Source organism: Myodes glareolus, chromosome 16, assembly GCF_982192425.1.
Source record: "Myodes glareolus chromosome 16, mMyoGla1.1, whole genome shotgun sequence".
NCBI lineage: Eukaryota > Metazoa > Chordata > Mammalia > Rodentia > Cricetidae > Myodes > Myodes glareolus.
The window spans coordinates 26,448,210-26,475,915 of NC_142041.1; positions in this window are offsets into that span (position 1 = coordinate 26,448,210).

Genomic DNA, 27,706 nt, shown 5'->3' on the forward strand with positions numbered 1-27,706 from the left:
ATATTAATCAAACTTGCTTTTTCTTTCTCTTTGGCAGCATTATTACAGATTCTAATTTGTTTTATTATCTTACTCCCAATAACCCAACACAGTTCTCCTTCAGAGTCTCTTGCAATCAGGTGGAGTTATTTAAAGGGAAGAACACAGCATTTAAGAGACTAACTCTGGATTTTACTTCTGCCCCTGCCTCTTCGTGGCTCTGCAGTAAAACAAATAAAATAAAATCTCCAAACTCTCTAACATTTTTTGGCTGGCCCATTGGAAATAACAAAACCTAGTTTGTATGAATGCAAAAATTAAATGATACTCTGTATACAAAAAGTAGTTTGTAAAATCTGTGGAATTATAAAAATTATGTGATTTGTGTTACAGATATAGATAGATGATTATGCTGTTACATTAACATTAAATACATATTCCCCAATTTCTCACATGTAGCAACTGCTTATCTAATCACTATGGCTTACAAAGACTCATAAATTACTTTTCCTCAGACTCTAAAGTCGTAACTTACTGGGATCATGATGAGATTCAAGAACTGTGAACACATCACACTCTGTGTGTCTAGTTTGGCCTTCCCTTGGCCAGACCCTGAGAAGAGTCAATAAAACATTTACCCAAGGGAAAAAAGCCCAGCAATCTACTGCAGGCAGAATAGAAGTGGCTGCCATCATGCAAAAGATTCACACTCAGAAAACACAGGACTCGCTGGGAGGAGAGTTCTCTGTTCAAATGACAGGAGAGTTGTCACCCATAAAGTCAGAATGATGGCAAAGTGAGACGCCAGCAGTCCTTAGCCAAGACTGTACCATCTCTTGCTTATGTAACACATGTGTGCATGCAGTTTGCCTTAACACTATACACCTCAGATATGAAAAGGGGATATATATGAGCCAGGGTTCTTTGGAAAACCCAACTGTCATCTGAAGAAAGTAAAATAACTCATGTATTCACAGCCAAGGGGCTGTGGAGAGGAAGCTTCAGGGCCCTTCATTATTTTCAAATTCATATTATGTAAATGATTATCATGCAATTTTCACAGCATATTGCCAGATCCATTATGTTTATTGCTGCAAGTGGGCTGAAGCGATAGGCTTTGAGCTCTGCAGCGTCTGTCATTCATTTCTCAGGGTCTAACTCACTAGTGAGAGTGGCCAGAGGTTCTTAGAGACACAGTTAGCGAGTCCTTGGCACTGTCGTGAAAGCTGGTAGAGCCCACTGGTCTCTATGCATGCATATGTGTGAAAATTTACAGAATATTTACAATGGGGTACTAGTTTTAATAATCAGTAGACCCATAGTGAACATTTACTAATTCATCCTTTGGGGAAGCGTGGTTCTGACAGAGTTAAGCCTTTATTTAGCCACCATTGACTGCATGCAAAGTTCTGAGCTCTGGTCCTGGCCAAGTGCACATCTTCCATCAGTGTAGGCTCTTGTTGTTATGGATGTGAGATGCACACTCCTGAAAGTGTGAAGAAGAAATTAACACTTGGGAAGACCATGCCCCTGCAGTCTCAACCCTGCCATAAACATGGTCATCTCGTTAACACCAGACTAACTCCTGGGTGCTGCAGGCATATAACTAACTCCCATGGGGAGTAAGGGACTGACTTTATCTGACAAAACTCCTTTTGCATGAGTCACTGACTCCCCACATGGAAAACACAAAGCCTTCTCTCCCAGAACAGCAAGGAATCTAGAGAAAATTGCAATTTAGTGATAGAATAAGCTTGGACTGAGGGAAACAGGATTCAAATTCAAAAGCAACTGTAGGAGAAAATGTAGACAAGATCTGGAGGCCAGCCTACTTGGGACACTGTGCTTCTTGCTAAGAAGCAAGGCACACCACGCCCCAGAAGTCAGAGCACAGATTCTGAGGTAGTGTGAGTAGCTGACTCCTGGCCACGACTGAGTCTGAATTCTCCACTTCTCCTTTAATGTGTTTCTTCCACAGCATAGACGCCCTGGTGGTATGAGTGCTCACTATCCAATCAGAAGTAATGTGCTAACCAATCACAGTCTGCAAAGTTAGAACATTACAATTTTTATAGTTTTGTGAAAATTAAATATAGTATCATGTATTTAATAAAACCTTTCTTGCATTCTGTTGGTGTGTGGCAGGTATCTGTCAAAGGTATCTATACCACTTTCTTCTTCTGATTTAATTGTCTTGGAACTCCAGGGACAAAGGCAATGTTGAATTTACAGTTCACTAAGTTTTATTTGATGTATAGTAGAAAAGAACCGCTGACTTTTAGCTTGAAAACTGGGCTTATATCATGATCTGTGTGGTGTGGAGATATGTCCCTACGCCTCCAACTGGTGTTTGAGCTGACATTTAGGGTTTGTGTATTCTGATAATTTTGCTTTTCTAAACTATAGGTACCCAACATGCATGATTTCTGAGTCCTCTCTGGGGATCTTGCCTTCAGTACCTGCAGTGGATTTCTGGGGCTGGTTTCAGAATGACCCTCTGAGAGTTAATTCATATTATAGCCCCGAATCATTTCAAGTCTTAATGAAAAGAAAAGTGATGAAATTAAATAAGAGTGACAAATTCAAATTATGTCTTTTTGGGAATGGAATCGAGTTGCATTCTAGGATGTGAATGTGGTGCTCTGAATGAAAATGACCCTGCTAGACTCAGGGAGGGGCATTATTTGAAAGGATTAGGGCAGGTGGCCTTGTTGGAATGGGTGTGAACTTGGAGGAAGTGTGTCACTGGGGTAGGCTTTGAGGTTTCAAATGCTCAAGCCAGGCCCAGTCTCCCTTTCTCTCTCTCTCTCTCTCTCTCTCTCTCTCTCTCTCTCTCTCTCTCTCTCTCTCTCTCTCTTTCTCTCCCCTCTCTCTTTTCCTGCTGTCTGCCAATCCAGATGCAAAAGTCTGAGCTATCTCTCCAGCACCATGTCTGTCTGCATGCCGCCATGTTTCCAGTCATGATGATAATGGACTAAGTCTCTGAACATAAGCAAGACCCAATTCAATGCTTTCTTTTTCTCAGAGATGATGTGGTCATGGTGTCTCTTCACAGCAATAGAAACCCTAACTAAGATAGTGGGCTTTACAAATCCACAACAAAGTACCTCCGCAGATGGCATTTACAAAACTAACAGTCTTTGTCCGACAGTGGTGGCACACACCTTTAATCCCAGCACTCGGGAAGCAGAGGCAGGCGGATCTCTGTGAGTTCGAGGCCAACCTGGTCTACAAGAGCTAGTTCCAGGACACCTGTCTCAAGGGGGAAAAAAAACTAATTGTCATTCTGCCTTTAAAAAAATTATTTTCAAGTCATGAAAACAAATGCCTGCCCTTGTCGGTGATTTAGGAGACATGTGACGCTCACCCGATGGAAGGGAAGCAGAAGAATGAGTGTCTGCGAGGGAAACAGCTGTGATTTGAACAATCTGGAAGATGCAGATCTGAGCTATGGCGATTCGCAGGGTGAGAGCAAGACTAACTAACTGCGGGGCGTGGGGGGCAGGAACTAGAGAATCCTAAGAGGGCCACACTTTGTTGGGCACTGTTCAGGCAAATGGCGCAGTTTCCTGTCCTTGCAAAGGTGGTTTCTACTGTGCAGCCATGATTTACAACATTTCTCCTCAGCCATGATGTAATATCTCTCGGCACTAGCCACCTTCATCTGTCCTGACCACCGGCTATGAAGGTGACCCTTCTGATAACACCATAAGGTGACAAACTGAGGGCTGACTCTGGGCCACAGCAAACTCTCCAAGAAAATGCCACTTAGATCCTCACAAAACCTCAGTGACATTTATGGCTTTTTTTAAATTGTTGTTACATACATACATAAGCATATATATAAATATGCATATCAGAAAAAGAAGACAAATATGTATGTAAATAACAATTGTTCCATATGAAAATGTTAACATAGCTCTGAAAAGACTGAAATGATTTTTAATATTGCCTCAATAAGGGTAGTGTGGAAAAAAACTTAACAAAACTGATCAACATTCTACAGAACAATTCTCAGTGGAGACAATGTCGAGTTTTCCCAGAAGACTATTAATATTCCTGTCCTATTCATTCAATTCCAGCCTCTTTTTAAGTTTTAAAACCTAAACCTTGGGCTGGAGAGATAGCTCAGCAGTGGCCAGTACACACTACTTTTACAGAGGGCCCCAAGTTCAGTTCCCAGCATCCACACTAAGTGGCTCTTGACCATCAGTAACTCCTGCCCCAGAGGGATCTGAAACCTCTGACTTCTGTAGGTAGCTACACTCAAGTGCATATGCCCCCCCACCCTACATGCACACAATTAAATAAAACAAAAGTATTGGATTGCCGAGGTGGCTCGGTGGATAAAGGCACCTTCTACTAAACATGATGATCTGAGATCAATCCTCAGTACCTGCATGGTGGAAGGAGAGAACCATCTCCCGTAAGTTGTCCTCTAAACTCCACGTGTGCCATAGCACATATATGCACTTATCCACATATACATATACACAAAAAATATGATTTTAAAACCTAAATATGTTCTGGATTCCCACAAATTGTCCATAAATATAAGCATTCAAATTATGGGAATTCACATCAAATGAATTTCTAATTCTCTATTGATGAATACTTGGGGATACTCAAATTTTAAAAATTGTTTGCATAGGATATCATGTATCCCAGCACAAAAGCCTTATTCTGTATTTGGTTATTTCTCAAAGCTGTGATTTGACTCCTCATGGATTTTCCGCTTACCCTGCTCTCTGTGGAAGGTACCACTTGACAATGAACATGCCCCAGGCAGATAGGTGCTGAAGAGGGCCAGCTGTGACCTGTGTGGCCTGTTTCAGGAGAGGGCATTCCCAAGCATGAACTAGGAAGCTGCAGACAAGGGAAAGCAGCAGTGACGTCAGGGAGGTGGAGGCTGGCAAGGAGGCTGGAGTTGGAGGACCTCATCCCTATCATTTAAAGCCCAGGATGATGGCGTAAATGTTGATACACTGTGACACTTTACTCCATCTCAAAACTCCCCACTTATTAGAAGCCCCTGTCTTCCCTATTAACCCTCAGAATAACCCTGGCTCTGAAGTGACTTCTGATCTCAGCTTCCTGTTAGCAAGTATTGAGCAGTACCATTATATTCAAATCCAGACCTACTCAACATCAGTCTATCATATTTTCACTGCACTACAATTTCCTGCCACAATCGTTAAGTTGGATTGGAAGGGAAATTAGCCAGGCAGCTAGAGATATTTTTTTTCTAAGGTATTCAAGAGCCAACGGTGACAAGCATCACTCTGTACTTCTAAACAAACACAGTTTAAAGCTCCCTCATGGACTACCTCACACACAGGTCTACCTGACATCCCAGTTCTGCATGATGGCAGAGGCAGCTGGAGACCCGCAGCAGTGAGAGGTGGTTATATACATCCTGGGAGCTCCCGAGGCCTGAGTACCACACTATCTATAATTGAAAATGTATTGGAGCAAATGGAAGCATGGGATCTCATGTGCATTTTATCAGATGCTTTGAACATTAAAGCAATCCCTGGGACAATTAAGTGAGAGCACTTGTCACATCATGGCAAAAGGGAAAAAAATCATACAGAGCCTATGGGGTGGGGGAGAATTGCCCTTGAAATAATTCATTACAGATTCGCAGTTAGACTTGCTTATGAGAGTAATGTGGCAGAAGAGATAAGAAATGGCATTTCAACCGTGCACGGGTGCCATTGCTGGTTCTTTATGCAGGAGTCAGAAAAACGGCACATAGACAATTCCACTCTACACAGATGCAAAATAAGACCAAAATAGACCATGGCAGTACAAGGCATGTGTGGGGGAAACGTGTGGAATACATTTTCCTTTATTTTCTATTCTTCAAGAAAGAGGTTATAAGCAAAGCCAACAATTTGCTTTCACTACAAAAGCATAAAACATATGTCCTCATTTTCATGAGAAATGGGTTTCTTGCAACAAAGAATCTAGAGTCGGTTTCACTGCAAGGTCCAGGAACATCAAGCAAAGGTTTAAAATCCTTCCAGATGAGCTGAGGGCAAGAGCTGCCCTGATATACCAAATTACCAATGCACAGATAGACTACCCACATCAGAAATCATGCTTGGATCCCTGAGGAGAGCACATTAAATGACCCAAACTGCTGGCACTCATGGAAGATTGACAGCATCCCTGGACAAGGAATGGGAGGGGTGCAAAGCTGGAGAGGGCGGAGCTTTAGTGAGAGCCTATCTGAATAGCTGACGAGGAGTACATCTTTCTGATAATGACTGGCCCAATCCTGAGGACCACGACAGAGAGCTGTACCAGGAAGAACTGTATAGAGCAAGTAGAGAATTGGGTTTTACGCGTGATGCGGGCATGGCATTGATTGGTGGGCTGGGTGTGCATGTGTATGCCGCAAGAAAGTCTCCCTCGAGGCTCTATTTAATATTTATTTGTGTGTATATGTTGTTGTTGTTGGTGTGTGTGTGTGTGTGTGTGTGTGTAATGTATGCACATGAGTATGTAGGTGTGCACTCCCATGCATGTGTATATATAGGTCACAGCAGGAAATTAGTGTCTTCCTATGTACATCTTACCTTATTGCCTTCAGACAAGGTGTCTCACTAAACTGGAAACTCATAATTCTTACGAGGCTGGCTTGCATGCACGCTCTAAGGAGACATCTGTCTGTTTCCAGTGTAGGAGTTACAAGCATGTACAGAATGCCTGGCAGTGTGCATGGGTGTTGAGGATTTGAACACAGGTCTTCATGCTTACAGAGGAAGCACCTTTATGTCACCTTTACACACGTCTCCGAACCTGGGCCTCTACTTTATGACAGCAGCCAATAAAAGGAAGTCCAATCTCTGACTGGAGGTGGTAATCTTCTTTCCTCTCCTCTGTTCTTTGCTATCTGTACCTAATGATACAGCTATTAGATAGGAATATATGGCCTCTAACGAAGTCCCTGAGATCCATTCTCCGTCACGGATAATCACGTGTTACAACAATGAAGTTAATGAAAGTATTCTGTTGATTAAAGAAAAGATGAGATTAGCAAGATTTCTTTTACTCATGCCTCCGTCTGGTTTTTGTGTCAAAGTGACTCTCATAGAATATAGAATGAATACCTTTTTCTGCAAGCAGAAATTCCATAACTCGTATAAGATTACACATTTAGAAGGTTTACCAGAGGGTTGGGGGATGGCTCCATCTCTAAAGTTCATGCTGTGCAACCATGAGGAACCTAGTTCCATCCAGAGCATGCACACCTGCGCGCGCACGCACACACACACACACACACACACACACACACACACACACACTAAAGCTATGTACAAAGGGAATGCTTGAGATCCCGGGGGGGGGGGGGAGTGCAGGTGGGAGGATCCTTGGTGCTTGAAGGCCAGACAGTCTACTCTAATCGACAGCTTGAGGCTCCAGCACTAGGTGGAAGCAGAGCCAGAAGGATCCCTGACACTTGCTGGCCAGCTACCCTCACCTACTTGATGAACCCCACTTAGGCTTGGTGTGAAATTGTCTTAAAACATAAGGTGGAAAACAACCGGTAAAAGCATACAATCTATATTTCTGAACCTGCACACACTGGTACACATGGACACACACACACGTGCTTGCTCTCACATAGATATTTTTACAACTAATTTCTAGTTGACCTATGTCAGAGATAAAACTCTGATGTGAATTTTTCCAATCGTCTCACTTTTTATTGAGCTCTTTTATAATAGGAGCAGAAAATATGTTTCTATTTCTTGAATCAGATGTGTGTGGGCTTGCCTCAAGAAAAATCAAAAGAAATAATAACAGGACACCTTAACCTTTTTCTGCTGCTCTGCCCAGCACAGAACAAATGTGCCCTATATAAACACTTTGGTTATTTTTCTAATTGACTGCTAAAGTCAACCGTAAAGGAAAGCAGAGCAAAAGTTGAGGCAGCAGAGTTTAATTGCTGAACAGATTCAGCAAATGGCAGCGCTAATCCCTACAGAAAGGGAACTGAATATTCCAAGGCAGTTTCTATTTTCAGTAAATGAGAGATGGGGATGATGCCATTCTAAGAGATAGAAAAGCTTTAAAAAAAAATGCAAGACTAAAAACAGAAACAGAGAAGCCTAACTTGGAATTTAATGGTGCGGCTTGAAAACCACTCCCAGCCCTTGATGGCAGCTATCACAGAACGATATCCATCCATCCTAGCGGCATAACAAAGCCACATGCTTGCTTTCCATCTCCAGGCCCCAGTGCACCTCATCCACACTGTCTTCAAGTGTTTATCAAGGGTTAAACTTCTGTAGTCAACTGCTCATCTCAATTAAGAGAAGAGGAATCTCTGAATCAGGAAATGGCACATTTGGAAATATGTCGGTGCTTACAAAGGGTGCTGTAATAAGATACAGCTCTCGAACAATCTTGAATTTATTCCCAAATTGCTCCATGATTCCTTTTGGAAATTAAGAGATAATGATGAGATTTGCAGTGATGCCTTTTGCAGTAATTTAGGTTTCTTTCTTGTAGCTCAGATCTCACTGCCAAGGAGACTCCACAGAACTCCACAGCAGCACACCCGTCAGACTTTATGCAGCAAATCCTCACCTAAGGTCACAGGATCCTAGACTACATCTGTACAGGAACTAAGTTTGAACGCATGCAAATTTTTATCAAACTAACAGTAAAAGAGTCATCTGGAAACGTACAGGATCATCTTCCCAGTTTTTTATTATTAAATTTATTTTTTTAAACAATATTTTCTCATTTTATATAACCTATCCCAGTTCCCACTCCCTCCCCTCCTCCTGCTCCCCCCACCTTTCCTCACCCCATCCTCTCATCTACTCCTCAGAGAGGGTAAAGCTTCCCATGGGGAGTCAACAAAGTATGACATATCACTTTGAGGCAGGACCAAGGTTCTCCCCCCTATATCTAGGCTGAGCAAGGCATCCCTCCAAAGAGAATGGACTCCAAAAAGCCAGCTCAAGCACTAGGGATAAATCCTGATCTCACTTCCAGTGGCCCCACAGACTGCCCCAACCACACAACTGTCACCCACAATCAGAGGGTCTAGTTTGCTCCTCTGCAGGTTCCACAGCTGTTAGTCCAGAGTTGGTGAGCTCCAACTAGCTCAGATCAGCTGTTTCTGTGGGTATCTTCATTATGGTCTTGACCCCTTTGCTCATATTATCACTCCTCCCTCTCTTGGACTGGTCTCCAGAAGTCTTTCCAGTTTTATTTTCAAAGATCCTGATCATTTTTTTAATAAAATAAAATAGGCACAGAAATTAATGAAGCTTCTAAAATTCACCTAGACACCCCCCTCCATGCGTATTACCTATTTTCTGTTGTAATAGGGCCTGTTTGTTGGTTCCCAGTTACTCAGCCCTGAAATAATCACACAGGAACTATACTACTTAAATCATTGCTTGGATCAGTAGCTCTCGCTTCTTATTGGCTGGGGTTAGGAAGAAAGTGGTTGAGACCATGCCCGTGGCTCAGTGCCACCTGCCTGGACAGGCAATGGGATCTGGTCTGCTAGGACTGCACAGGCAGGAGAACATGGTGGATTCCCACGACCACTCACAGAGATATTTCCAGACCAAACAGTGCTCTGCATGGTATATTTAGTTACTACTCAGATAAAAAGGCTTTATGTGCTACACATTCCTCTTCAGAGTTCAAATGGTGAGCGCGGATCCTACCCAGCAGTCCCGGAGCTGGTGGTAACAGTACTTCTGCCATTTTGAAAGGCAGAGAGAGGAGGAGCCAGCACCCAGGGCAGCTAAAATCCACCTGCTTACCATTTTAAAAGCTCTCCAGGACAGAAAAGGATTACAAATACACAATAAGACAAACTCTAAACAAGTCAAAGTGTGTTTTAAAAAATATACGTAGGCTTGGGAGAGAGAAGAAAAAGTAAAAAGACAGTAATTGTAATGTAAAAAAGTACAGGCAGTCATAGATTAAAGGAGTAAAGATAATAAAATAAATATTAAGCTTGTAGAAAAAGTAATAGAGTAAGAAAATAAGCCACATAAAGATGGAATACACAACAGAGAGTCTGGATTACGTATATTATTGTATTTTCTTTGAATTTTTTGACTGTTAAAGAGCTACATAATGAGAGACATTTTATTGTATGGACTGCTAAGTTAAACCAACATAAAGGTATCTTGACTTCAGAATTTGAGTCTAAGGATATGTTTCTTTGAAAAAAAAAAGTTCTGGTTTTGATGAGGTTATGATGAGAACCTGTAAATTAATTCCAGACTAATGTGCTTTGATGATGCAAGACCCCCCAAAGAGTCACTGTGAACACCCCCCAAAATACTTCACCCAACAAAAAGCAGGAAGCAGTTTGAACAGAACTATGCCTAAACTCCTTAAATGATTGTTTATAAATGTTTGTTTACATTTAAGGGGGGAATATGCTATAGAGATGAACACTTTGCTTTGGTATGAATCTTGGTTTATTGATACAAATTTAAGGTCAACTTAGTTATATGTTTCTGCTCTTGATTAAGGTATTGTGCTTGTGCAGTTCATTTAAAAATGTAATGTATAATTAAGAAATATTGGTTAATAGATAATCATCTAAAATAGCCAAGCTTGTAGTAATATTAGTTAGGTTTTCTAGATATATAGTGATGTATTTCAATTATATAGATATTCTTCAGATCTTTCAAAGACTACAGAATATGGTATTTAAAATGTTTTAAGATCTTAGGACTTTTTATGACAATGAGACACATCTCTGTTCCTGGAAGCACCAATTACTTCAAGAAGAAAATGGGCATTGAAGAGGCTCCTAATTTAGGCAAGAAACTGCGCTTGCCTGGACTGCTTGATGTTATGCTGTATGAATTGGACATGCAGGACTCACAAGAAAAAAGACTGCTGAAGTTGCCTAAAGGTAAGACCTTCCTTTAGAGTTCCTGCTTCATGAAAGAGTATGCCAGACATTCTGCAGGACACAGAAGAAAGTGACTGACAAACTGCCAATGTAGGTGGAACTGTCTTTGAAATTTCCTGCTTCATGGAAAAGTCTGCTGAACACTGAAGATAGAAGCCCTAACAGTACAGAAAAACTTTAGGTGACTGTCCAGGCAGTGAGATATCTCTGTCAATTCTAGAGTTTTGGAAGTTACTTACAATGTACTTCCTGTTAACTTAGGTAATATTATATCCTTCTGGGGTCTTTGATGTTGTTGAAGAATAGATAGTTATAATTATAGTTTTCCTTAGTTATGATAAAAGGTAAACTAGATATAAATGTTATAACTGTAATTCTTACTTGATACCTGCTTTGTTATATGTAATTTTACTATGTTAAAGTTAAAACCTTCCTTTTTTATTTAAACAGAAAAGGGGAAATGGTGTGGGAAGTCCTTCATTCTATCTGCTGCTTTTCTTGGTTAATGAATAAAGACGCTTCTTTGGTCTGTGATAGGGCAGAATAGAGGTAGGCAGGAAAAACTGAATGCTGGGAAAAAAAGGTGGAGTCAAGAGATGCCATGTAGCCTCCAGAGGGGAAAAATGAGAGCTGCCAGCTGGATCCTAGCCAGTAGACCACAAACTTCATGGTAAAATATAAAATAATGGAAATGGGTTAATTCTAGATGCAAGAGCTAGCTAGCAATACACTTAAGTGATTGGCCAAGCAGTGATTTTAATAATATAGTTTCTATGTGATTATTTTAGGAGTCTGGGCAGCCAGAAAACAAACGAGCAGCCTCTCCACAACAACACTAGGATGGGGATGTCAGAAAAGTACACCCTTTGGAGAACAGAGTAATGCTGATGTGACATCAGAGCTTCAGATGAAGTCACACAATGCCAGCCAAGTCCTCCTCACCACCACTGGAAGGCTGAGGTTTCCCCAGACAGCCATCCCACAGTGAGTGCAGACCGAGACTCCAAGTCTTACTCACAGTGGAACGCAAGCTCCGATCATGGAGCTGTAGCTGTCATTGTCAGCAACCTCACTGTTTTCTCTGAGAGTTTGGTGCTCCGTGGGGGAGGTGACGTTGCCTTCACAAGGAAAGCAGGAGCCCCAGTCCTCTGTGAACCAGAAGCATTCAACACTCCACAAGAAACTATTCACGCAAAGTATTTCCAAGTGATATATCTACGAGGACTTTTAAATGAAAGTAAAATGAAAATGAATCTGTAATTTACAAGGTGATATTTTATCCATGTGTGGAGAAGAAGTCGCATCTTTACAAGACTTTAACACACTGAAATGAAAATCGGTGATGGACGATTGTTAATGTCATTTGGAAATTGTGGCAGGAAATTATCTCCAGTGTCATTTATTTTTGGAAAGGAGTAGTAAAATGTCACCCATGGTTGTCTGAATTATTTGTCTCACAAGGTTATTGTGAGAGCTGACCTGCAAGCTAAACAGAAGAGTTGCTGTGGACAGCATCCCAGATGTGCAGGCTGGCTAATCTCAAGGAGAAACAGTGCCCATCAAAGTGTCCTATTGGCGGGCATGCAAGAGGCTTCTTGCCAACACCATCTTTGATCTAAAGGCATCTTAAAGGCTGTCTGCTTTTAGTCATGGCTTTTGCTTGCAAAACTGATTTTCCTATTGGCTTGACTAGCCCAAGGTCAGGGAACAGAATGAGCTTCCAAGTGCACTTCATTAAACGGAAGGCCTGTTTTACATCATTGGGTATGTGTCAGTCACAGGGATGAGACACAGGTGAAGCATGGTTAGCATCTAAGATGTTTTTGTAACATATAATATTATTTCTTTTATTTTTTGAGAATCTCATAAAGTATATTCTATCATTCTTTCCTGCTCCCAGCTTCTCCCAGATCTTTCTCCTTCCTACCCACTTAACTTCATATTTGTTCTCTGTCTCAAAGTAAAAAAAAATTGCCTGACAATAAAACATAAAGCCTAACTTTTGTGATCAGCAACTCCTGAGTATGGCACCTGTCCTGGTGTATGGCTGCATAGTGTTTTTGTGTTGATGGAAATCACTTTTCCTTCTCCCAGCAGCTATTATTAGTGAGTAGCTTCTTGGCTAGGGGTGGAACTTTGGGCCTACATCTCCTCCTCTATACTGAGATTTGTCCTGCTTGACTTTGTACAGGTCTTGTGAGTGCTGTCACGGACTCTCTGGGTCCGGTTGCATCTGAAAATGCCGTTTCCTTAAATCAGTTGCCACTTTCGGTTCTTACAATCTCTTTGCCTCCTCTTCTGTGTAGATCTCTGAACTTTGATGGTACTGAGGACTTCACAGTCTCTCATCTTCTTCACATTGTCCAGCTCTGGTCCTCTGTGCTAATTGCCATCTACAACAAGAAGACACTTCCCCAATGAGTCTAAAGAGTCTTCTCTGTGGGTAAAGCCACATGACACTGGTAATCATTCCATTGTTGTGTTCATTTAGCAGAATAGTAGCCCTAGGTTTTCCTCCTAGAATCTATGACCTATATTTAGTCTCAGGTTCTTGGCCTCATTAACAATATCAGGTACAGGTTCCATTTCATGGAGTGGACCTTAAATCCAATTCTAAAATGTGATTGATTGCTCCCTAATGTTCATGCCACCACTGCACCTACAGGCATATATTGCAAGCAAGTCACTATTGTAGCTTGCAGGGTTCCTGGTTGGATGAGATGAGTGATTCCCTTCCTCCTGCAGTAGCATGTAGAGTACTTTCTAGCACTATGAGTGCTAGGAATTAGGGCTAAAGTATCCAGTTGCTTACCAGCTAGGTTTCTCGTGTACTCTGCCCTAAGTCCGTGCTGCTTCAACAGCAGAGTCTTATTATCAAGTTGTGCCTGACTCTTGGGACTTTCTTACTAAACTGTTGAGAGACCTGAGTTAAATCTCTTGAATAAGTTTAAATTCTTTATGATAGCAGCTTGTCACTTATGATGGACTCTCTAGTTACCTCAGAATGTGAAAAGTTATTAACAAAATTTATTTTCATTCATTTGTAAATTCTGCCCTTAAGTGAGCAAAGAGAAAGCGTAAATGAGAGTTAGGGTATGAAAGTAATCATCATTATAGCCAATGTCATTAGCCTTAACCTCACTAGGCTGAAAGAGGAACAAGAAAATATAAAACCCCAAAATAGGCAAGCACAGCAAGACTACAGGATAGTGCGAGCAGGGGTTCAAAAGTAAAATCACATGTATTGAACAGTTTGTGCTCACCAAGATGATGTTGCTGCTCTTGCCGTTCCTAGCCCCAAAGTCCTCCATGACTTCTAAGTTGTTCATCCCATCTCTCACTTTCTCAAAGACTACTCTATATCTAGCTGAAGTGCAGAGTTAAGTTTATGATTACCAATAAATTCTAAGCAACAAATACAGACTGTATGCCAGATTAACTTAATGCGGTCAGTCATTTTGCTTTGTTTCTATTTACTTTGTTACTCAATTTGGCTTTATTCATATGATCTATAAATACCAACGGTGGGGTTTATACATAGTTTATGATGGTACATTTTGTGTAACTTTGCATATTATTCAAGACCAAAAATATTGATCTCAGACTACATCTCCAATGTACAAATGTGCAAATAAATAGAACATTATAGTAATTGTCATAACTTAAGCTTTCATTCTGTCAATATGACATATGCTTAGTCTTAATTAAATTGGGGATCCCTCATCTTGCCCAAGTGAAGTGGGGTGAATCATGGGGTGCCTAGGAATTTGGTGGTCTGCATCATGGGAGCTTTCACTTTTTAGCTCTGTTGGCAGCTCTTGGAGATCACACTGAAAGGTGTAGCCTCAGCTTCTCTCTGCCTACCACGGAGTCTGACGGTTCTCTCTTCTTTCACTGAATAATATTCGTATTGCATTTATTTATTTGTGGAGCGGTTTCCATCGTGCATATATGGAGGTCAGAAAAAAACCTACAGGAGTCTCCCCTCTACACGGTGGGTCCCAGGGATCATACTCAGGTTATCAGTTTGGGCAGCCAGCAGTTTTCCCAACTGAGCCATCTTGTTATACCCTCCCCACCACGGAATGGCCATAGAGTACATTCTAATCTCTCTAGGCTGTAATAGGACAACAAAATCTCTGCTATACTGCTGATGCTGTGAAACTCCTACACAGCACACCAAGGCTTTCTGCCAGGAAGCTGTGCTTATTCATGCTGACGTGGGTGCAGGAGGTTCACATCTAAAGGCTGAACACTGTAGGGCACAGCCTTATAGCCTTATACACCCTCCTTTAGTTCCCTTTACATTTTAGCCCCTTTGTTTAGTCTTCCTTGTGCATTTTGTCCGTTCTGATTGGGTGGTCCGTGTTAAAAGTTGGGACAGAGTCACGCATGTGCACGTCGATACCGATTACACCGTATACTACCTTCCCTTTGTTTTGAGGGCCTTTACCATGGTAAGAGCCATTCTCCCTGAATGTCATTTTTTCCCTAAGAGACAGGATTAAGGGTTGACTTTCCTGGAAGGAATCCGTGTCTTCTACCTACAACTGAGGTAGAAAGTAAGACCTCTTTCTCCTTCACCCCAAACCTGTTAGTCGTAAATTTTCTCTCTACCTACCCAGGCTTTTGGAAAAAGGGTCATAAACTTCTTTGCGTTTCTGACTTTATTATGTCCAATCTGTGCCCCAAGCAAAGGCAAAAAATAAAAAATTAAATTAAATAATAGTAAAAAAAATTGCCATTCATGTAAATGGGGCAGGTGTGAGAAGTTCAGAGGCCAGCAAAGCACGGCAGGAAGAGCGTGGTTGGTGTCTCCAAATGTTTCTGCCCCACACTTGCCACATTCAATGGGCATTCTCCCTTTAGGAATACTTCTTTTAAAGTGTTTCTTGTGGTTTGGCTTTTTGGTTTGTTGGGTAAAATTTCTTCATCTCTCTATCCGTGTCCAGTGTTTGCTATGCAATGGTTTCCCCCACAGAACCCTTTCATAATGCCTCCACTTTTCTTCACACATTCTCATGGGGGCAGGGGAGCTACAGCCTTGCAGTGACTCCCAGCAAACATTTATCCTGTGAGGGACCACCAGGCTGAGGTAGATCTCCCTTTCCTCAGTCTAGCCATTTCTCTCAGTCTTCTGTATAAATGCCCCACCTATCTCCAGTCCAGGTATCCTTTCCTTTCCTGACTGAATACTCATAGCACAAGATATCTCTCTCATGGCGTATCAGGCACTGCACTTATTCTCAAAGTTCTGGGATCTTGTGACTGTGTGACCCTTCCTCATCTTGATTGAAGCATGAGGCAGTAAGACTTGGTTAGTGTTTCCAGTCACCCTAGAGTGGTGCCGTTCTGTAGAAATACATACACTGTCTGTGAAATGCTTCTGCGTCAGTCCCTGTCAATGAAAGATCAGAACAGATGCTAAACTATATCTCCTCTTTCTTTGCCAGTGTCACGGTTACCTTTAGGCTTTTCGGTTCTCTTGGATTTTCAGAGGACTTTTTGGTGCTTATCTATTTGGCACATCTAGTCTACTATGGTATGGTGACAATCCCAGGGTCCTACGGTCAACATTTCCACCCATCTATCTAAGCTCTCCAGCTTTGTCCTCTTTCAGGCTGACATTTAAGGCAGGCCTGGAAAGGAGTCTCTGCAGGGCTGCCTCTTACCTGCCTGAATTTGTTTCCAAAAGCATTCTAATCCTGCCTTGTGGCTTTGGTTTGCATACCCTCAACCCCATCATGAGAAAAGGAGAACTTTATGCATTGAGAGTCCCGTATCTCAAATAATATGAAATATTCCCATGCGGAAAAATAAGAAATGGTGAACACGAGGTTTAACGAAATACCTGCAAGTGACCTGAGACTTCATAATTGAGATCTAATTAGATACAAAAAGGAAAAGCTCTAGACTTTGAGTTTTGATGAACCAAATCTAAATGCCCATTCTACCATCCTAGGCAACAACTCTAAGCCTTGACTTTCTAATTTATCAACTAGAGACATCAATGTTCACATAATGGTGTGAAAATTAAAATTTAACTGAAAGTTCTGTACATACATAGGAGGTCAATAAAAGTAAATAAATAAATCGATAAGTAAATAAATAAATAAATAGTAGTTGTCTCGGGTATGGGCCCATCGACTTCAAATAATAACATTTCAAACAACCTGACTTTCTTAAGATTTTACATGATGCAAATTCAGAGGTAGCGAGAACTTCTCCTACTTTGGAGATGAAGTGGTGATGGGTATTGAACTTGTGCACGGTGAGTAAGCACCCTATCATCAAGCTAATACCAGGCACAAACACAATCTATCACAGCGGTTCCTAAGGCTTAAACTCACCAATCCTCTGAACTTGACTGAGTTAGCTTTGTGTTGCAAATGTGTCCACATTGACCAAAGAGGCTTTCTTCCAGAAATACTGACAGGAGTCTAAGGATGCACTCTGATTGGTCTCTCTACAGTGAAGCAGCCAAGAATCACAGTCCTCTGAATGACTGAGCTCCGGACTCGGGAAAAGTTTGGAAACCTAAAACAGAAAGTTCTTTGTTTCTGTGTTTGACCCCAGCTTATTGCTTCTTTGTGACAGAGCACCTGTGCTACCTTCCTTGTCTCCTCCTTGCAATTATCAACTTCAAACACTTCCATTTGCCAGAGAAGGAAAGCTACATAACCCACAGCACTTCATTCAGTAATCATGGGCATCCACATCTTGACACAATTTTTTGTAGAAGCTTTGGTATTAGCATTGAACTCTAAGGACTAGCTAGCTGATGCTACTGAACAAATAAAGAGGAGCACATCTAATCCGCAGACCGCAGCTACAAGGGCTTGAGCGTGCACAAGATCTCCGTACACTCCCCAAGGAGCCCTTGCCTGAGCCCTGCTAGCTCTTCATTTGGATTCCTATTAGCCAATCTAGTTGATACCAAGAATTCTAATTTTCATCGGCTGCTCAAGGTTGTATGCTGAACCCGTCATCTTTATTTGGGATTCTCCATTTATTCTTTTAGTTAAAAAGTGACTGAGAACAAAGAAATGCAGCCTTTTTAATTCCAGGACAATGGAACCATAACTGCATTTGGTTTTGGACCTTGAGACATGCTGGATCTTATTTGTCAGAGTAAAACATTTGTTCAAAAGTCTGTGTGCAAGAAACAAGCAAGTATAAGTTCAACCAGCGTTCCTCATGCAGGATGACTCTCTTTTACTCTCCCAATGAATGAAGTTGACTTGAGGACTGGACACATACTAACTTACATGTGGCATTCAGCATACCCTCAGTAAACAGCAACTTTCTTTGGTTCTGAGGCCCTGGTGAGAAAGCTATGGATGCTTCCTCAACTCCTGCTGTGGATCTTCCGATCTGTCTCTCAAAGCAGCTCCAGTGGGTGGTGAAGAGAGTTTGTAATTGAGTCCTGAATTGAAATTGAATACATGAGGCTTTTCAGCGAAGTCACAAGTAGATCTGGGTTTGTTAGCATTTTAAAACACTGTTGAATGTCACATGTTGTATGCCATGCTGTGTGTGCTGTAGTCGTTTTGAGGTATGGATGTTTGTTTGAAAGCTCCATGTTTAAAATCATAATCAACAATGAATCCATAGGGAAATGTATGAAAACCTGAATAAAAAGGACTTGATTAGTAGTCTTAAAAGTATGGTTCACGTACACCACTGACAGTATTGAGTCAGATTCAAGAGAGAACCCTGAAGTCAAAGCAACAAGTGAAAACTTTGCAAAAGTGACATGCAAAAGGTAATAGTTTCTGAAGCTGGTCTTCAATCATGGGCAGCACATGGACTTATTTAAGCAGACTTTTTTCAGTAAGTAGCTTATCTTTAACAGTGACTAAAATAAAGTGCTATGTGTCTGTGCATGCTCATGTGTGTGCACGCATGTTCATGTTTTCCTGTGTGTCTGTCCCTACATCCAGACCTAGGAAGCTTTGCATCCAAATAGACTAGGGTCCCAAAAAGCCAGTACATGCAGTAGAAACAAGTCCCAGTGCCTTTATCAATGGCTTCTCAGTCAGCCCCCATTGTCAGCCACATTCAGAGAGTTCGGTTTAATCACATGCTCATTCAGTCCAGGTCCAGCTGAATTTGGTGAGCTCCCATTAGAACAGGCACACTGCCTCAGTGGGTGGACACACCCCTTGTGGTCCAGACTTACTTGCTCATCTTCTCCCTCCTTTTGCTCTTCAGCTGGACCTTGGGAGCTCAGTCCGTTGCTCGGGAGAAAAAAAAAAGAACTAAACCAGAAAAACACATCACATAGTTTCAAAGCTCACACAGTCACCCAGGAATGCACTGAGGAAGAATCCTTTTTTGGATGCTGAGTGGTAACGGTTGCTTCATCTACTCTGCCTACTTTACTGAAATCATCTACCTGTGTCTCAGTGGGTTAGGCCTGAGACTTCCATAATTAACAGTGGATTTTATGGGAGCTGAGGCTGAAGGGTGGGATCTAATCTAGGATTTAATGAAGGTAATCAAAGGATGGTTTAGCACAGTTGAGCCTAATCTGAAAGGAAAACTTTATGGAGTTTTCTAGACAGTTGTGATCCCATAATTCATGTAATCTTTGAATATTACAAAGCAGAGTATTAATAAAAATCTATGAATTTTTTTCTTTCTAACTAAAAAAAGAAAGAAAATTATATTTTAAGAAAATGAAGAGAGAGAAAAAGAAGAGAAAGAAGAGGAAGAAGGAGGAGGAGGAGAAGGAGAAGGAGAAGGAGGAGGAGAAGAAGAAATACTTCCAAGTTCATTTTAAGCCTTGTTGCCAAAGTCAGGCAGAAGGAAGAAGAGAGGGATGAAGGGAAGAGAGAAAAAGAGTAGTAGGGGGAGAAACACCAAGCCTATAGGGCCAGTATCTCTACAACAAAATGCTAGCAGATTGAATTCAGCAGTACATTGAAAGAATAATTTACTAAGATCAAATGGGAGTCATCCCACAGATGCACTAATCATATTGCATAAATAAAGCTGTGTGGAACACTGCATTACCAGAATGATAGATGAAAATCTTGTCATTTCAAAAAGCAGCAGAAAAGACATAATTTGATAAAATTCAATATATTCATGATAAAAATTTTCAACAACCTTGGCTTGGAGCAAATGTACCTCGATACAAGAAGGTTCACATATTACAAACCCACAGGAAAAGCCATATTCAACAGGGAAAAACTGAAGCTTTACTCCTTACATCCAGAACAAGACAAGGAGGCCCACCCTCTCAATCTCTACTCAACACATCTATCAGAAGTCTTAGTTAGAGTAATGGGCATCTGAGAGAAACAAATGTATACATGAGAAAAATAAAGACGTTGAGTTGACCCTATTTGCTGATTACATGATCTTATGTATAGAAAATGGTAGATACCCCACCATCACAAAAGTACAAATGCATATACATACATGCAAACAGACATACATACAATTGTCAGAACTGATTCAGTGAAATTGAAGAACACAACAATCAGCATACAAAAATCAGTAGTATGAATTAACAGCAAGCCATCTGAAAATGAAATCAAGAAAGCAAATCCATCTACAAGAGCATAAAAATGTTCCAGAATAAATTTAACCATGATAGTGAAAGGTTCCACTGTGAGCTTGATGAAGGATGAAACTGAATGAAAAGAAACTTTGTGTTCGTGAATTGGAAGAATTAAAGATGCTAAAATGCTGCACAAAGTCATCTAGCGACTCAATGTAGCTCATCAAAGCAACAATGATGTCCTTCGCAGAAAAGAACATCCATGGTCTGTAGTGTGTGTCGATTAATGATAAAGTGCTTGTCTAGCACACAGGGCTGAGATCAGCCACTGCTACCACAATGAAGGGAAAGGAAAAGAGGAAGAAAGCAAAGTGAGCAGGAAGGAAGAAAAAAAATTACATGAAACTGCGAAAGATCTTTACATAGCCAGAACAATCTTGAGCATTTGATCCAGCTATATTACTCTTGGGACTATACCCAAAACATTTCATATCCTACTATAAAGATATATGCTTATCCATGTTCATCACTGCTTTTTCAAAATAGCCAGGAAATGGAAATAGCATCAGCTGACGAATGGTTTTTTATTACAGTGGATTATTACTCAGCTTTTAGTAAAATTGAAGTTATTAAATTTTCAGGTAAACAGACAAAACTATAAATAATTATTCTGAGTGAGGTAACCCATCTAAGAAAGACAAATACCAAATGCTTTCTCTCAGTTGTGATTGCTTCTTTTGAATCTTCAGATATGTATGTTTCATTTTGAATACCCAAAAGGAAATTATTGTGGGGGAGGCTATGAGGAGGGTCTTTTAAGGGAAGAGAGAGTTAGAGCCACTGGTGAGTTTACCATGCTCCAGTGGAAGACAGCACACCCAAGAATATTTGAGCAGGACAAACTGGGTTTTGCAGGTTTACAAAAGAAGAAAAACACAACGTTAGTGGGTGGGCTATAGTGGGTGGGCTGTATCTTATATGGTGTGAGCAGATGAATGCGATGAATTTATCAAAGAATTGATAAAACTTGTAAAGACTGAAATTAGACCCTCATCTCATGTTGTATATGAACATCTATTGCAGATATAATAAAGTTCTCAATGTAAAATCTCAAACTATAAAATAACCAAAACAAAACACACAGGGAAAACCCTCCACAGTTGCCAGAGGAAAGTATTCTTAGATATTATCACAAAAGCACAGATAAGAAAAGGAAATTAAACAAATAGGTTTATGCCAAATAAAAAGGTTCATCATACCCAGGAAATAAACAACATGGTAAAGATGTACCCTTTATGTGCAGAGAGTCTTTTATGAACAGACCTGATAAGATGATAATCAACAAAATTTACAAGGAACTCAACTCAGTCGCAATGATATTTTTAAAAGCCCAACCAAGTGAAGAGTGGGTAAACAATCTGAACAGATATTTAGCAAAAGACAAACAAGCAGCCACCAGATATACAGAAACAAAAATGTTCAACATCACTAACCATGAGGGGGATGCAGCCCAAATTACAATAAATCACACACTACCCCTTCACACTCAGAAAAGTCAACTTGAAAAAGACAAAAAAGGTGTGATGTGGAGAAAAGGGAACCTCCCAAATTCCTGGTGGGAATGCATGTTAGTACAGCCATTGTGGAAAACAGTACAGAAATGCCTCAAAAATGATCACTAGATCACACACGGTCCAGCAGTTCCACATCAAGTACGTTAAGGACGTATCTACACTCCCATGTTCATTGTAGTCCGTGTATTTATTGCAATATTGTTCACACTACTTAAGGCACAGATTGTAAGCAATCATTTGATGAATGAATAAAGAAAAGGTGGTATAGACAGTGTAGGCACAGCCACTAAAGTTTACATGGATCCTATAACTTGTGAACAGATAGGTGAACCTGGAGAGCATTGTATCTAGTGAAATGAGCCAGGCATGAAAAGAACCAGATCACATGGTCTTGCCAATGTGGAAGGTACAAAACCAACTCTCCAAAGAAAATTCAGAGTGATATGATGAGTTCTGGGAATATGTTGACCAAAACAAAAACTTTAATTAGATGAAAGGTGTATATGTTCATGAGGTCTTTTGTGTGCCGTGTTGGCTATAATTAGTAAGAATGTATGTCTAAAAAATGTCAAGAGAGTAGTTTCTAGAAGTTCCTTACAAAATGGCAACTCTTCAGAGTAATGTATGTGCTATCATTATGTAGACATTAAATAATACATAGATACAATATACATATATCAAAATATTCTGTTGTATATGATAAACACGATTTTACTAAAACACAATTTTACTAAAGCATGATTTTACTAATTGATTAAAATTTTTGGAAAAGCATAAAAACGTAATTTTATAGAAAGGGATGAAGAAAAAGAGGGAATAGGAGAGAAAAGAAATGAGGAAAAAAAGAAACCTTTTTTCCTGTCCTTATTTTTCCTTATTTTCCTTTTCATTAAAAAAGCAACAACATAGATGATAAGATTTGCCACATTCTAAAAACGTGAATGGTGTATTCAGTTCTTGATTTCTACAGCTATAATTTGGGAATGAAGACATCTTCACTTTTTAAAAGCTAAGGAAATAAACCTCCCAAGGTAAGCAAACTTTTTAATCCTTTGAGTATTTGCAGAACTCAAATAGAGTCTGTCTTTTTAAATGAAATTTCATTGGTTAACTTCTGGAAGTCCCCCACAGTCCTGTGCCTGGATAACCATTTATCTGCCTAGCTGTAATCCTATAAAAACATCCTCAGTCAGGTTCATTGCTGGTGGGAAATTTCAGGAGAGGGTTCCCTAAGAAATGCCAACAAATCCTGTGTTTCCTTACAACACAGTAGTGAGTGTAGAATAAATTCACTTACAGTTAGATAGGATAATAGTTTCCATCTTACCTTTGATCATGCAAACTTCTACTGGATTTAAGAGCCTTCACTTGAAAGAATAATTGCCTTAAGTAAGATTTACAGAATTACTGTTAAAGCAATTTTTTAAATTGTCTTTTGAAGGGAAAAAGAGAGTTGGCTTCAAGTTTGCGTCAATAAAAGGATAACTAATTTTATTTTTCATTGCTATTTTCTTTAAATCTGTATGATAAATAACTATTAAATTCTGGCTCAGAGGATACTTTTTCTCCCATATACGAAACCAAGCACACAACTTTCTTATAAGGTATAGTATTTATGCTCATTAAGTAGAGAAGCAAACATAGCCGCCAGGGTATGTCTACTGGGAGATGTGACAGCCTTCTCTAAAGTTCTACTTTCACTGGGAACTCAGAACCTCTGGAAGAGCAGTCAGTGCTCTTAACCACTGATCCATCTCTCCAGTTCCTCTATGTTCAAACCAACTTCTACCTCCATACCAACTCCTCATTCTAACCTTGTCACTTGTCAAACACTTTTCTGAGCCAGGAGAGCACTGCAGAGCACTTACAGCTATTTTCGCCTACAGAAATCCCTACTCGTATCTCTCCATGTAAACCTATACAAAAGTCTTTAAATTCTGCTGATATTTCTTATTCTTGTCTTAAGATTCTTCAGAGTCTTAATACTTATTAAGCACATACCCACCAAATCTAACCTGCAAAATACTTCAGTTTCTTACAGCTTAAGAAGCATGCTGAAGGCCATATTGTTCTGAAATCGTGAGCTCCATTAGTCTCTTTAGGAGTGAGATGTGAAATTGAAATAGAACACATATAATCTTTATGTAATTTCTTCTCTTTGGGGGATGGGACTAAGGACACAAATGGCTGTGGTACTAGCTATGAGTTAGTGCTCCTGTGGAAACAGCTTATTCTGTGGTCACCCATAGAAGTCTTTGAGCCTTCTCCCTGTCTTTTGTATTCCTCTAGTCAAGTTTACCCACAGTCCTCCCATTGGATGTTCATTTCTTTCCTGTCATCTCTCTTGAGTTAGTCCCACATTTGGGCTCCCTTAAGACAAAATGGTTTGTCCTCTTTGGGTCTATCCTCCTCACGTGACTTGAGCAATTACACTCTATCCCAAAAATCCTAGGAACTGACTAAAATTTATTTGTAGCTCAAAATGTAAGTAGATGAAAAAGCTCCCTACAGCCAATGCAGCTTCTTCACATTGATCTGGGGTCTTAACTCTGCAGAGGATGCTGGCATACATGACATATTTAGTCTAGTGTTGAGTTTGATGCCCGATTGTCAATGCTCTCAGAAGACTTTCATTACTTTAACATAAAACTCTTGGGTCTTCCACACATTGCTGACAGGAGAGCTCTGATTTAGCAGAACTAAGCAGTAGATCTCATCTGCGAGGACCTCTCCACAGAGTGCTGGGATACAGGCTCTCCAGGGTTATTTTTTCCAGTTATGGAAGTTTACAAAACTTAAGCTTCCATGTGTTCTACTAGCAGTTCTGACAAGGCCTACACTGGCAGTTAATGGAGTAGTAACTGTTGCTTTTATTTATTTATGTGTTTAATTATGGCTTTTATTATTCCCAGGTGGTGCTCCCTAACTTAATGATCTTACTCTTAAGAGAGTATTATCTAGTTTGTGACAGAAAACAGCTTGTCATGAGGAATACGCACTTGAAATCAAGGGTCAGTCCTTACCCCCAGACAACCCCACACATGTGTACTTACTTAGTTCATCCTAAAAAAGTGAAACAAATATTTGTCATAGGGCAGATTGCAAATTCTATGTGCAATAAAGAAAAGATGATGTTTACTCCAATTGCTAGTTAGCTAGCTACAAGTTGCTCACCATGGAGGTATCTGTCAATCAAAATAGTCTCTAGAAGCTCAGTTAGTACTTACCCAGTCTACTGTAATGATGCAAAACCATGCCAGAATGAACACCCATTGCGTGTTTATATACATAGAAAGCAGAGAAAATTGCAAGTTGAAGTGGTATCAAGCTGGGAGAGCAAAGCAGGCCACTGTTCTGGTTAAGAATGTAGACAAAGGGCCTACACTGCCTGGGCTCTGTTCCACCCTGTGATCTGCAGCTTTGCGATCAAAACTTGGGCTTATGTTTTCCCACGTGTAATGTGAAATGATAATAATAGTAATAATGTATACTTCACAAAATGGTGAACATCTGGTCATATTTGTAATATATAAATGATGACGATAGTTTATGTTTATTTCCTGAATACAATCTCTAGGATATATTGCATGTAAGCCATAGTTTGTTTTTGTTTCTTATTTCTGTTCCATCTGGATTGGTCTGGACATCTGAGAAGCTGGTCAATATATATGTACCAAGTCATCAAGTTATCAGAAGGCTGCCACATCTGAAACAAGTAGTGGCATACCTGTGGATGGGTCTGTCAGGACATTTCTAGGAAGGGTCAGGAGAGGAGAGAAGCCCATCCCCCAGAGTGAGAGGCACCTTTACACAACTTCCTGGACAGTCTGAGGAAAATGCCATGCCTTCTCTTCTTGTTTGTGAATGGTGTGTCTAAACCCCTTTTGTTGAAGCTGCCATCGGACTTCAGATAGCATCAGAAGCCAGCTTCTTCAGCCTTATAATATAGAATGTAGATGAGAGACTCTCCAGGAATCCTCCAAGCCCCCAGCCCCAGGCTGAAGTTCTAAGGAATCCATACATGTGGACTGAACAGATGCCATGCTCTCAGCTCCCCCATCATACAGGCAGCTGCGGTTAGACTCCCTGGACCTCTCCACAGAGTGCTGGGACACAGGCTCTCAGGGGCTATTTTTCCAGTTATAACCCTGTTAAGGATAAAGTTGGGGAATAATAAATAGTGAAGTGAAGATTGTGAGGGGTCTGTAAAGCTTTTTGATAAATAATTTTGTTGAATCTGCTAATGGCTGAAGAACTTCGTAGGGTTCTACAACATTAGGACCTTTTTGTAATTTCATATATCCTAGGAGTTTACATTCAACTAAGGTAAGTTATGGGACTAAGAAGGGGTAGAATATTAATGAAAGGTATATTAGAGAAGGGTTTTTATCTCCATAGAGAACAATCAATGATCACTAATCAAAGGATCAAATCAATTCAATAGGTTTATTTATTTAGTTGTATTATTTAATAAAGTTTATTCAAATAGTTTCTGTGTCTAGTTCTGTGCAGATAATTGTAGTATACAGAAAAATAATACAGCATTGTCCTTGTTCTTAAGAACTTGTCAATGGTTTTTGGAGATGTGGTTTCTTCTAAGATTATACAGTAACAGAAGGAAGTAAAATGACTCCCGTGGATGTTTGGAAAGAGAGCACTCAAAATTGCTTGAAATGTCTGAGATAAGTTTGATGAAGGAAAATGGGAACTAAATAATAAAGCCTTAAGAGAATGAACTGTTCATCTAACTAGTCCAAGGAGATTAATAGAGGACTGACCACTAATGAAAGCATATACTTATGCCTGGCAGTGTGTTCAGACATGACAAGTGTGGTGCACTCATAAACTCATAGTAGCTGTCGTTGCCTGCGCATGACCTACACACGATCAAGCCTCTCGACAACCCAGCATGAAGCAGAGGGGCTCATGAGCTCCCTCTCTGGGTGGGGAACTTTTCACAGTTGATGACTGCAGAGGGAAGAATCAGTTTTCCTTAAGTATGTGGCCTCTATTAGTTAAACTATACTTTAGTTATTTTTTTTAAGTTGGGAGGAAATTGGAGGTAGATCTAGGATAAGTTTTGGGAGAATATAGTATATGCATGTATGAAATTCTAAAGAATTAATTGAAATGTCATATTTAATAATTTAAAAATACCACTTTAAAGAGCTGACAAATTGCTTCATACCCAGTTTATTGTACATGATTCCCCCATCTTCCTATTGACTGTTTTCTTACCTTCAAATTTAAAGAGTGGGATATAATACCACCTAATAAGCTTCATAAATGATGAGCTTCATGACCAAGAAAGAATTAGAAGAGAGAAGAAAAAGATATAATGGGTAGAAGAGGAAGCACTGGATTCAGCAAGGCTGAGGCCTGCAGTGGCTGAGTTATCTGAGGGCTGTTCTCTATCAGTTCCTCGCACTCACACTCCAGCAAGGCTAAGGGACCTGCGCTGCAGACACATTTATACACTTTCTGGAGCGAGTGAGACTAGGTCTATTATTAATATAACTGGAAGCCTTTTATCATTTAATTGATATACTAATTTTACAATACTAGACTAGAAGCATATCTTCAGCTTGGTATAATTAATGATAATAAAGACCAAAGAGAATATAGCTTATGGCTGTGACCTTTTCCTTTTTATTATCCACAAACTACCAGCTGCTTATGAAAAACAAGGGGGAAAGCCACTGCTCAGACGGGGAACCCTACTCTTATGTA